The following is a 12,714-nucleotide window of genomic DNA, read 5'->3' as shown; positions in this document are numbered from 1 at the left end:
ATTGGTAAAAATAAAATATTAAATTTTAAAAAGGTCTTTAAGAAAAGGGTAGATAATAAAAAAAAGAAAAGGGTGGATGACCACTCGGATGTTTTTGAGAAGATTCTCTTGGTGACCGGTCAACTCAAGATTCGGTGAAACTCCTTACAACCACCCAGTGGGGTAAGCTGCTTATATTTGTGTGTTATATTTAACCGTTAGAATGTAAGCTCTTTGAAAGATTTCTTTTATTCCCTTTTATTTGTGTCCCCATCGCTTAGCACAGGGTAAGAATTTAAGAACTATCTTATTTGTTTGATTCAGCAAATCCCCTAGCCTTTCCAATCCTGTTTCCTCATCGGTAAAATGGGAATAATATTACACAGTAGTTGTTGTGAGGCTCAAACAGGATAATTGCATTGCAATGTGCTTTGTAAATTTCAAAGCTTTATTATAAAAATATATTTTATGTAAACATAAACATAAAATACGTTACATAAACATATATTATATAGATATAATATACATTACATGAACAGAAATTATATCTATAATATAATTATACAGTGTATAAATGTTAGTTATTTTTAGGGTATATATTTTGCAAATGAGGAAAACGAGGCTCAGAGGCCGAAGACCATAAGCTCTCGGGCGCTTATGCCTTTGTAGCTTCAGTTCCCGGAGCGCTTAATAAAATGCTCTTTGAGTCGAATTGAATTTAGACTGGAAGCTAAGTTGCCCAAAGTCATAGTTGAGGTAAGTGGCAGGCACAGAACTCTTCTAGCCCCGGGCCCACGGGAGCAGATGCACGTGACTGAGTTCGTCACAGAATGATAGAGAGAATGAGATCATTCTTTGGGGGAAAAAAGACGGGTGGGGAGAGGAAAGAGGCGAGGATGGCGTCCCCTTCCGTCCCACAATGCAACACTTCGCTTCTCCTCTCTATGGCCGATAAACCGTAGAGCATAAAACCGAGACTCCAATGGCAGGCTGCCCACTTCTGGTGGGTCAATAGTAACACATCCTAAACTACAACAGCCCCGGCCTTCTCTACGTCTAATATAGGGCCCGTCGTCATCCGCGCCTGCTCTGCAGGTCATTCGGCTGAGGCTCGCGAGAACAGCTAGGGGGCGGAGCCGGGCCCTGCCTCCCCGCCATTGCCATGGCAGAGAGGAAGAGGCGGGACGGCCAGCGAGGTGCGCAGGCGTGGGCGCAGGCGCAGCGGTGGCGGAGCGGAGTCTGGGGCTCGGCAGCTTGCTAAGGTGAGTGGCGGCTGCGGTGCCGGCAGCCGCCGAGGGGCCGAGGGGAGGGAGGCCGCGACGCCCTTCCTTTCCTCCTCAGCTGTGGGTCCCGGAGCTCTGCGCCTCTGCCTGCTCTCCCTGGCGCGTCCGCTCTGGCTGGCTCCCCGAGGCGAGCTAGCGGGCGGTGGGAGGGAGGCCCCGGCCCAGGCTCCGGCTCCTTGGGCGGCCGGCTGTGAAGAAGCCGCAGCCTCTGCAGGAGGGCAAGGGTCGGCGCCCCCGGAGCGGCGGGGGCAGGGGAGAGCCGGCAGGGCTCGGCTCTCCCCTTTCGTCAGCTCACGGATCGCCTTCCTTAAACAGTGAAAGGCACCTCAGGGACCCCCAGGACAACTCCCTTTTACAGCAGAGGAGACTGAGGCCCAGAGAGGCTGAGACTTGTCCAGGGTTCCCCCAGGAGGAGGGAACCTGGGGCCTCGAAACCCCAGTACAGAGGTTTTGCCATTGCACTCACCACTCCCCCTCCTGTGAGGTGCCAGAACTATCCTTCATAGGGGGTACTTGAAACTGAGTCACAGGGAGGGCTAGGGACTTGCCCAAGGTCATGCGGCTGTTAAGTGTTTGGCCTCCAGCACTTAGACCTAAGTTTTAGGTCTCTTTCCATCTTGGGCTCTCCGAATTAAAAAAAAAAATCCCGCCCCCAGATGGTCTTAATCGTTTTGGACGGGAACTCATGATCTCTGACATTAGTGCCGGGCTTTGAAGGCCCTGCACCGGTGTATTATCTCATCGGATGCTCACATCACCCCTGTGAGGTAGGAGGGCATGACTGCCCCATTGGGCACATGAGGACTCAGAGACATGAAGTGTGTTACCAGGGGTCACTTAGCCGGTAAGTGGCAGAGCCAGACCTCAAAAGCTGTTTTAGCTCCAAGTCCACTATTTCTAACACAACTACTGCACTGCCTAAAACAAAAAACCGTGTGCTGTTCATTTAGGGCAGCTGTGGGACTTAGGACTGATGACTGAGAATTGATGATAGAGGAGGCAGAAGTCAAGAAAGGTCGAAGTGGGATGGAAGTCTTTTTAGTCGGCAGGTTTTGCTGCCCTTTTGAGCTTTTTGACTGGTTAAAGGACAGGCATAGAAGAGACATTGGTTTGTTTCCACCAGAAACAGGAATAGTACTCCTTTAAAAAAAAATCGATCAGAGTTAAGTGACTTGCTCAGGGTCACACAGCTAATTTGATTTGAACTCAGATTCTCCTGATCCCAGGGCCACTAGCTTTCTAGGAATACCTATTCCTTCAATTTAACAAGCCTTCATTGGGCTCTTTACAATGGCCAGATGATAGGATTGTAGGTTTTAAGCCTGGAAGGAACCTTAACGCATCACCAGATTCATTCCCCTCATTATGCAGATGAGGACATTGAAGCCCAGAAAGGGTGATGGCACTTGCTGAAGCCCACATTGCTAGTATGTTTCAGAGCTTGATGTTACAGGTCCTGTAGTTATAAATCCACTACTCTTTCTACTGCATCATGTTGTGGAAATAAAAAGAACATTGATAAGATTCCCTCTGTCAAAGTACTGACAATTTCAGGAAGGACAAAAGTTAAATTGTAACAATAACAATGTGTGATTTAAAGGGGTGCCTTTCCCTCTGAGCTACTCAGAGGTATGTGGGACAGTGTGGGCCACCTGGGTAATGTTCATGCTCAGTGTCCCGAACCTATTGTTGTTTGTCCTTTCTTAAAGAGGGCCATGACATCGAGGTGATGACTTGCTGTGAATTGAATTTAAGTGAGGGAGGGCTTTGCAAGGTCACCAGCCTCACTTTTTTCTCCAGAGCCATCTGGTCCAGGGGCAAGATATATGGATGTTTAAGGCAAACAGGGTTAAGTGACTTGCCCAGGGTCACACAGCTTAGTAAGTGTCTCAGGTGAGATTTGAACTCAGGTCCTCCTGCTTCTAGGGTCAGTGCTGTAGCCACTGAAACCACCTAACTGCTCCCTGTGATTAGAGAGAAAGGAGAAGGGCCTGGAATTCAGCTGTGAGTGCTGACCATGCTTTCCACAGTCATCAGTTGTATCCCCGAGTCATTCATACCTGTTGTGGTTTTTAAAATGAGTAAAATTATGTTCTCATGGAGTTATAACAAAACTTTAAAGTAACAGAAGCTCTTAGAGATCATGGAATATCATAGATTTAGAACCTTTAGAGATCTAGTTGAACCCTCTCATTTTTCAAATGGTTAAATTGAGGCCACGAAGGCTGCTGAGTATCAGGATTTGAATTCAGGTCTTCTGAGTCCAAATATAGCTCTTGACTCCATCCCCAAACCAGTTGATCCCAGTAGTTCTCCAGTCTACTTTGTTATCTCCTGCTTCCTTCCTCTTAGTAGTCTGTATAGCAGCATAGAGTAGGAGCCAGGACATGTGAGATTGAGTGCTGATTTGGCCTCTTCCAGCTGTCTGAATGTGGGAAAGTAAATTTCAGTTTCCTCACCTGAAAAATGGAGGGTAATAATCCTTGAGCTAATTCTCTTCCAAAGGTGCGAAGCCTTCTCCTGGACATTAAGAGACCTGAACTGTAGTCCAGCTTCTGCCCTAGCTGTTTGACTTTGCCCTAGCTGACTTTGAGCAAAACTGGTTTCTTCATTTGTAAGTTGCAGTCGCCAAATTGAAAATCTCCAAAAGCTCTTCCTTCTCTAGAATTTCAAGAACAACAATTTGTCTGATAAATTTTTACCATAACCTTTTAAATGTCATGTTCTTGGGTTGAAAGCTTTCATATATTAAGAGAAACAAAAAGGTTCACAAACTTTAAAGAACTTTTTGATTTTTAGTGCATGTTTCTGGTAGAATTGTCTACACTGTGCTCTCCTGTTTGACTAATTGCAATGCTTTATGGGAACTGTTGAAGGCATTTGAAAATTGCTGGCAGATATTTAAAAATGCATCTGCTATGTTGCAGAGCATTGACTTAATGTTGAAGAAGAGTCAGAGTTCAGGTAAACATAGAGTAAATGGAAATAATAGCATATATATAAACATATGGAAGACATGTAGCGTACAAATAATATGTATCTTAAGGACTTTCCTTGAAAGTACTCCCCTTCACCCCACTTTTTAAAACTAGCAGTGGCCAAAAATTTGACTGTTAGAAATTGTACTTTAAAGATCTCACAGTGGGGCAGCTAGATGGCGCAGTGGATAGAGCACCGGCCCTGGAGTCAGGAGTACCTGAGTTCAAATCCAGCCTCAGACACTTAACACTTACTAGCTGTGTGACCCTGGGCAAGTCACTTAACCCCAATTGCCTCACACACAAAAAAAAGAAAGAAAGAAAGAAAAAAAAGTTAAAAAAAAGAGCTCACAGGGGAAGGCAAACCTAGTGGGATGGAAAAGGGTCTTTATAGGTGAGGAGAACTTGGTTCAGATGCCACCTCTCACTAATTTATGGTATATCGTTAACCATCAATTCCACTCTTTGAGTCTCAGGTTTCCTTATCTGTAAAATAAAGGAAATTGAACTGGATGAACTCTCTAAGGTACTTTCCAGCTCTATAAAATACCTTTCTAGGAACTAACATTAATTCCTCTTTTAAAAAAAAGACCTCTGGAATGAACATGTTAATGGTAGTGAGATTAGGAGAGATATACTTGGTTGTCAAGGGAGAGCAAGAGAGGTTACTTGTCTGGTCATCATGTGACTGACACCGTAGATGTTTAAAGTGCTCAAGTCCTCTTTTTAGGAAGGCTGATTTTATACAGCTCCTTTGCAATCTCTTGTTCCTGTTTATAAATGGAATTCATGGATTTGTGATTTAGCCAATGTAGGCACTCATGGCTTTTTGCAATTCATGCCTCTTTGTTCCACACAATATTTGTCCATGTCTTTTCATAAAGGATCCACCCAGTGAAAAAGAGGCCTTCATGAATACCAGTCTAATACTTGAACTGTTTTTCTCCTATTCCACGGTCCAGTTTGGGTGTTCTTAACCTGTTTTGGTGTCACAGCTTGCTTTGGCTTCTGGCGAAGGCATGGGCCCCTTCTCAGAAAAACATTTTGTAGAAGAAACAACAATTATATTGAAATACAGTCACAAAAGATAAAAAAAAAAATGTTCATATAACTCTTCCCCCTGCCAGCTGCCCCTTCCCTTCCAGTATGACCCTTTGCTCTAGTTCTCTGAGTGACTCCATTTCTTAGCCACACCTATCCTTTCCATTAGATTTGAAGTAATTTGAGATGAGACAGAAGATTGAGCTTTCCTGAATGGCCTCAACTTTTTTTTTTTGACCTCAACTTTTTCGATGAAGCATATATGAGTTGAGATGCTCAGCAGAGAGGTTGGGAGAAGGGAGTTTTGTGGGAAGTTTGAGGAGAGGTGAGCTGCTATGGTGGGTGGGAGAGTGAATTGATTAGAGAGAACTAGAATGTTCCTTAACAGAAGTAGAAGAAAGAGATTAAGAAGAGGTGGCAGGGGCAGCTAGGTGGTGCAGTGGATAGAGCACCGGCCCTGGAGTCAGGAGTACCTGAGTTAAAATCTGGCCTCAGACACTTAACATTTACTAGCTGTGTGACCCTGGGCAAGTCGCTTAACCCCAATTGCCTCACTAAAAAAAAGAAGAAGAAGAAGAAGAGGTAGTAAGAATATACAAGAAGAATTTATACAAAAAAGGACTTAACATGAGATAACCTCAATGGTATTGTTACTGATCTTCATTCTGGAGAATGAAGTCAAGTGGGGCTTAGAAAGCATTGCTAACAAGGCTAGTGGAGGTGAAAGAATTTCAGCTGAGTTATTTAAAATCCTAAAAGATGATGCTGTTAAAGTGCCACCCTCAATATACCAGCAACTTTGAAAAACTCAACAGTCCGAAAGAAGGGCAGTGCTAAAGAATGTTAAAATTGTGCTCATCTCATACACCAGTAAGGTTATGCTTAAGATTCTGCAAGCTAGGCTTCAGTAATATGTGAACCAGAAGTGCAGGCTGATTTTCGGAGGCAGAGGAACTAAAGACCAAATTGCCAATATTTCCTGGATTATGGAGAATTCTAGCAAGGGAGTTCCAGAAAAACATCTACTTCAGCCTCATTGATTACACTAGAGCCTTTGACTGTGAATCACAACAAAATGTGGCAAGTCCTCAGATATGGGAAGACCAGATCACCTTACTTGTCTCCTGAGGAACCTGTATGCAGGTTAGGAAGCAACATTTAGACCCAAACCTGGAACAACTGATTGGTCTAAAATTGAGAAAGAAATACAACAAAGGCTGGGTATTGTCACTTTATTTAACCTACATACAGAGTGCATCATGCGAAATGTGAGGCTGGATGAATCAAAAGCTGGAATTAAGGTTGCTGGGAGAAATATCAACCATTTCACATATGCAGATGATACCACTCTGATGGCAGAAAGTGAAAAGGAATTAAGAAGTTTCTAGATAAGGGTGAAAGAGGAGAGTGTAAATGCTGACTTGGAGCTTAACATTAAAAAAATCTGAGATCATGACAACTAGTTCCATCACTTCCTGGCAAATAGAGGGAGAAGTGGAATCAGTGTCAGGTTTTATGTTCTTGGGGGCTCAAAGATCACTGTGGTTGGTGACTGCAGCCATGAAATTAAATGACACTTGCTCCTTGGAAGGAAAGCTGTGGCAAATCCAAACAGCATACTAAAAAGCAGAAACACCACCTTGCCAACCAAAGTCCATATAGTGAAAGCTATGATTTTTCCAGTAGTAGTACCATATGGCTGACTGAGATTTGGGCGATAAGGAAAGCTGAGCACTGCCGAGTTGATGTTTTCGAATTGTGGTGCTGGAGAAAACTTGAAAACTTGGACAGAAAGGAGATCAAATACTTAGAAATTCATTCAGCCTACTCATTGGAAGGGTAGGTACTGAAGCTGAAGCATCACTACTTTGGCCACTCAATGAGAAGACAGGGCTCATTGGCAAAGAGCTTGGTGTTGGGAAAGTTTGAAGGCAAAGGGAGAAGCAGATGGCAGAAGATGAGATGGATAGACAGTGTCATAGAGACAATGAACGTGAGTTTGGACAGACTTTGGGAGATAGTGGAAGGCAGAAGGGCCTGGTGTGCTGTGGTCCTTGGGGTCACAGAGTCAGATGGTACTGAATGACTGAACAAGAGCAACAAAGACTTTTTTTTTTTTGGTGAGGCAATTGGGGTTAAGTGACTTGCCTAGGGTCACACAGCTAATAAGTGTTAAGTGTTTGAGGCCAGAATTGAACTCAGGTCCTTCTGAATCCAGGGCTGGTGCTCTATCCACTGCGCCACCTAGCTGCTCCTGCAACAAAGACTTTTGCTTCAGTGAGATAAAAAACTGGAAAAGATATGTGTCACCACTTTGAGTTGGAATTTTATTTAGAGGCAGTAGGGGTCCCTCTTGCACTAAGTATCACCATACTTTTCTGCTTTCTCTTTTGCTCTCTCCCTCAGATATTTCTAGAATATTTTAGTCTAATCTTTCCTTTTCCCATTCTATTCCCTAGCTTGTATTTTACTTCTGTGTATGGTAATGCCCTTACCCAGTGGGATCTGAATTTCTTGAGGGAATTTTTCATTTTTGTCTTTGTAGTCCCCATCCCTAGCATGATACCTTGTATTGTGAGAAAATAATTATTAATGGATTTCTTGGGGGGACCCTTTCTCTTTCTTCCCCCTCACCCCCCCCCCTTCAGAAAAGCCCAGTTCTTGAGAAAGTTCTAATCTCTTTCAAGGGTTTAATCTCATGTTCAGGGCAGATTCAAGGAATGGAGATAGATTCTCTGTGTCTAGTTCAGTGTACCAATGAGATTATACCACATCTGTCTGAAATTGCCTTTGCCCCTCAAGGGGTCTCCCCCATTAGGCCCTGATGTTATCAGGGTACAGCTCATTTTAATATGGACCACCCTCAGATCATGTCAACCAATGGAATTGAATGATGCTAGCCAATTAGCTTTGATTAGTGTGTAATGACCTGCCTCTATCAAAAGAGGATAAAAGCCAAAGCTCCTGGTTGACACCATCTTGGATTGGATCCTTGGTTGGGAAGGCAGTCAGTTAGTCAGTGTTTTCTCCTTAGGACAGGGTAGACTGTTAGGACACCTGCTCTCTTTCTAGTGGGTAGTATTTTTTTTAAAGTGAGGTAATTGGGGCTAAGTGACTTGCCCAGGGTCACACAGCTCGTAAGTGTTAAGTGTCTTGAGGCCGGATTTGAACTCAGATAGTCCTGACTCCAGGGCCGGTACTCTATCCACTGCACCATTTAGCTACCCCTACGTGCTCTCTTTCTTAGAGATGATATGGTGCTGGGAATTTTTCTGCTTGTGTTAAATACCACACAGTCAATACTCTTCTAATATTTAATATTAAGTTAATAATAAATGATTACTACCAAAACATGTGCAATAGCCATGATTCTACAAATATCCATACACACACACACATATATACATAGAGAGATAGTGAGAGAAATATTTTAGAAAAACTCTATTTAGCCTCCCAATAATTTAGCAAACACAATTTGGCGACCACAAAAAATAGTATCTAAAGCAAGCATTTAACACAGTTATAAATTGAATTGAATTAAACTTTTCCCAGTTACTATTGCTCATAAAACATTTAATACTCTGAGTCCTCTTGACCTTTATTCTACTTAGTATTGGGATAGTAGTAGAGAGGATATAAGTCATCTCATATTCAACCTCTCCTGTTTGAAGTGCCAAATGGCCTGGTGCTGCTTTGGCAGCTCAGCTGGTGTAAAGCTTTGACACAGTATAGCCGGGATTCTGTCTTGTTATCTTGGAAAATTCACAGTAATATAAGCCTCTTGAGGAGTGTCCAGTAACATAGTTTTGGCTGATGTGTCAGCTATATCAAAAGACTTCTTTTCTGTGTACAAAGTTTCTATTTGGTATAAACAAGCTTTTATAAAATAATAGCATTTATACAGTGCTCCAAGGGTCAAAAAGTGTTTTCCATACCTCATCCCTGCAAAGATCCAGTGAGATAGGTCCTATAGCTATTATCCCCATTTTCCAAATGAGGAAACTCAGCTGCTTCAAGGTTAACTAACTTGCCCATGGTTACATAACTAGCACATATTATCAGAAGCAAGCCCAGGTCTCTTATGAATCTCAAGTTCTATGCTTTCCACTATGTCTCCATTCACTTTTTTTTTGTCTCCATTAAAAAAAAAAAGATACTTATTAGTATGTATGTCTTATTTATAAAAATCAAGACCCTGTTTTTAAAAATAAGTTTTTATTGAAATCTTTTTTATAAATCCCCACATTTCATTGAGTAATTGTCTCCCTTTCTCAAATGACAATTTTTTAAAAAACAAAAAGGAAAAGAAAAACCAGCAAAACTGATCGATACATTGAAAAAGTCTGAAAACACTTGCAATGTATTACACTTGGGACATCCAACCTTTGCAAAGGATGGGGTGTGTGGCTTCCAACCATATCTCTTCTAAGTCATCCTTGTAATTTTGTAACATTCATATTTGATTTTTTTATTGTGGTCTTTGCATTATTGTATCAGCCATGATGTATATGGTTTTCTTGTCTTTGCTTCATTCTTTTTTATTTTTCCTTTGCAACAAACATTTATTTTATTTTTTCCAGTTACATGTAAAGGTAATTTTCTTTCTTTTTTTTTTCTTTTTTTTTTTTGTGAGGCAATTGGGGTTAAGTGACTTGCCAAGGGTCACACAGCTAGTAAGTGTCAAGTGTCTGAGGCCGGATTTGAACTCAGGTCCTCCTGACTCCAGGGCTGGTGCTCTATGCACTGCTCCACGTAACTGCCCCTAAAGTAGTTTTCAACATTCATTTTCACAAGGTTTAGAATTCCAAATTTTTCTTCCTCCCCCCTCCACAAGACATCAACCAGGTTATATATGTACAATCCACAAGTGCTCTTTTTATCAGTTCTTTCTATGAGGGTGGATAGTATGCTTAGTCCCTTGGGATTGTCTTAGATCTTTGTATTGCTGAGAGGACTTAAGTCATTCACAATTGCTCATTTAACAATACTGCTGTCACTATGCACAATGTCCTCCCAGTTCTGTTCACTTCACTATACATCAGTTCTTATGAGTCCAGGTTTTTCTGGTATCATCCTGTTTGTCATTTCCTATGGCACAATACCATTCCACTACAATTATATACCACAGCTTCTTCAGTCATTCCTCAATTGATGGACACTGTCTTGATTCCCAATTCTTAGCCACCACAAAGAGTTGCTATAAATTTTTTTGTATAATATTTCCTCCCTTTCTCTTTTTCATGATTATTATTAACTGTTTCCCTCCTTCCTATTGCCTTCCCCATGATATTGACTCTATTATCTATCTTCTTTAACCCTATCCCTCTTCAAAAAGGATTTGCTTCTGTCTGTCCCCTCCCCCAATCTGCCCTCCCTTCTTTTGCCCCTCTCCCTTTATCCCCTTCCCCTCCTATTTTCCTTCAGGGTTAGACAGATTACTCCACCCAATCGAGTGTGTCTGTTATTCCCTCCTTGAGCCAATTCTGATGTGTTAGGCTGCCCTGATTAAATAGATTACTCCACCTAATTGGGTGTGGCAACTCTGATGGATTTAAGGTCTTTGAGCCTATTCTGATGAGAGTAAAATTCATTTGCTGCCCTGCTCCTCCCCCATCTCTTTTCCCACTCCAGAAGCCCTTTCCTGTTTCTTTCATGTGGGATTTCACCCCATGCTACCTCTGCTCTTCCCCCTCCCCCAGTGCCATCCCCCTCACCCCTCAATTTAACCCTAAAGATGTCATCATGGACAGCTAGGTGACACAGTAGACAAAGCATCTACCCTGGACCCAGGGGGATCCCCGCTAAAACCCTTCCTCAGACACAAAACAGTTACCCACTGCAGGATCCCAGGTATGTCCCCCAACTCAAATTTTTTATGGTTCTCTAAGGTCTTATATTTGAAAGTCAAATTTACCATTCAGTTCAGGTCTTTTCATCATGAAAACCTGAAAGTCCTCTTTTTCACTGAAGTCCCAGTTTTTCCTCTGAAAGATTACCATAAGTTTCGCTGGATGTGTGATTCTTGATTGTATTCCCAATTCCTTTGCCCTCTGGAATATCATATTCCATGCCCTCTGGTCCTTTAATGTAGAAGCTGCTAGATCTTTGCGCTATCCTGACTGGGGCTCCACAGTACTTGAATTCTTTCTTTTTGGCAGCTTGCAATATTTTCTCCTTGACCTGAGAGCTCTGGAATTTGGCTATAAATTCCTAGGAGTTTTCCATTTGGGATCTCTTTCAGGAGACAATCAGTAGATTCTTTCAATTTCTATTTTACCTTCTGCTTCTAGAATATCAGGGCAATTTTCTCTGAGAATATCTTGGAAGATGATGTCTAAGCTCTTTCCTTGATCATAGTTTTCAAGTAGACCAATAATTTTCAAAAATTTTCAAATTATCTCTCCTGGATCTATTTTCCAAGTCAGCAGTTTTTCCAAGAAATATTTCACATTGCCCTCTATTTTTTATTCATTTGGATTTGCTTTATTGTGTCTTGGTTTCTCATAAAGTCACTCACTAGCTTCCATTTGTTCAATACTATTTCTTAGGCAATTATTTTTTTCAGAGAGCTTTTGTACCTCCTTTTCCATTTGGTCAATTTGGCTTTTCATGCTGTTGACTTTTCTCATGTCTTTCCTGTATTACCCTCATTTCTCTTACCATTTTTTTCCTCTACCTCTAACTTTATCTTCAAAGTCCTTTTTGAGCACCTCTGTGGCCTGAGACCAATTTATATTTTTATTGGAAGCTTTAGATATAGGGGCCCTGACGTTGACACCTTCCTCTGAGGGTGCACCTCAGTCTTCCTTGTCACTAAAGAAACTTTCTATGGTTCTCACCTTTCAGTGTCTGCTGAGTTTGCTTTTCTTTTACTTGACTTTTAGCTCCTTAAAGTGGGGTGCTGTTTCCAGGCTGTACTATCCCAAGCTTCAGAAGGTCCCAGGTGGTATGATTTAAGGAGGAGCAGGTTTTTCACTGGCTTGTCCTGTTCCCTGGTCTGTAGATGACCTCAGACCAACTTGCCAATCAACCAACTTTGTGTGCTGTGGTTGTCAGCTCCAAGGAGCTTTGTGCCCCTCCCCCACCTGGGCCACTGCTACTCAAGCCTACCTCCTGGTTCCCAGCAGGAGTGAAAAACCCAAGTTCTGCCTCAGCACCAGCATCGACCCCTGTAATCTCCCCCCTGCCAAGGGCTCAGCCCTCTCACCAGACTGTGAGCTTAGTTCCAGACGACACTGCTGCTGCAGCTGATTCAGAGGCTCTTGGTGGGGGGGGGGTCTCTTTCTCTGGTGAGGTTTTCCTGGGACTGGTCTCTGCTTCATTCTTAATCAGTTCTCATAGATCTTGCCATATTTCTCTGTGTTTATTATGTTTGCCATTTCTTTTTGGGGGGTGAGGGGGCAATGAGGGTTAAGTGACTTGCCCAGGGTCAC

General features: G+C 42.5%; 1 protein-coding gene across 2 annotated transcripts in view; it reads left to right on the top strand.

The window, feature by feature from the left end:
* The first annotated feature begins 1,120 nt into the window (after positions 1–1,120).
* SGTA (small glutamine rich tetratricopeptide repeat co-chaperone alpha) overlaps positions 1,121–12,714 on the top strand; it is a 41,892-nt gene continuing 30,298 nt past the window's right edge. For both annotated transcript variants that reach the window (XM_043976293.1, XM_043976292.1), the window contains exon 1: positions 1,121–1,241. The gene's annotated coding sequence lies outside the window, so the exon portion shown is untranslated. The remainder of the gene's footprint in view (positions 1,242–12,714) is intronic.

This window comes from Dromiciops gliroides, chromosome 1, assembly GCF_019393635.1.
Source record: "Dromiciops gliroides isolate mDroGli1 chromosome 1, mDroGli1.pri, whole genome shotgun sequence".
Classification (NCBI taxonomy): domain Eukaryota; kingdom Metazoa; phylum Chordata; class Mammalia; order Microbiotheria; family Microbiotheriidae; genus Dromiciops; species Dromiciops gliroides.
Note: the sequence above shows the minus strand (reverse complement) of the source record. Positions and strands in the feature narration are given on the sequence as shown.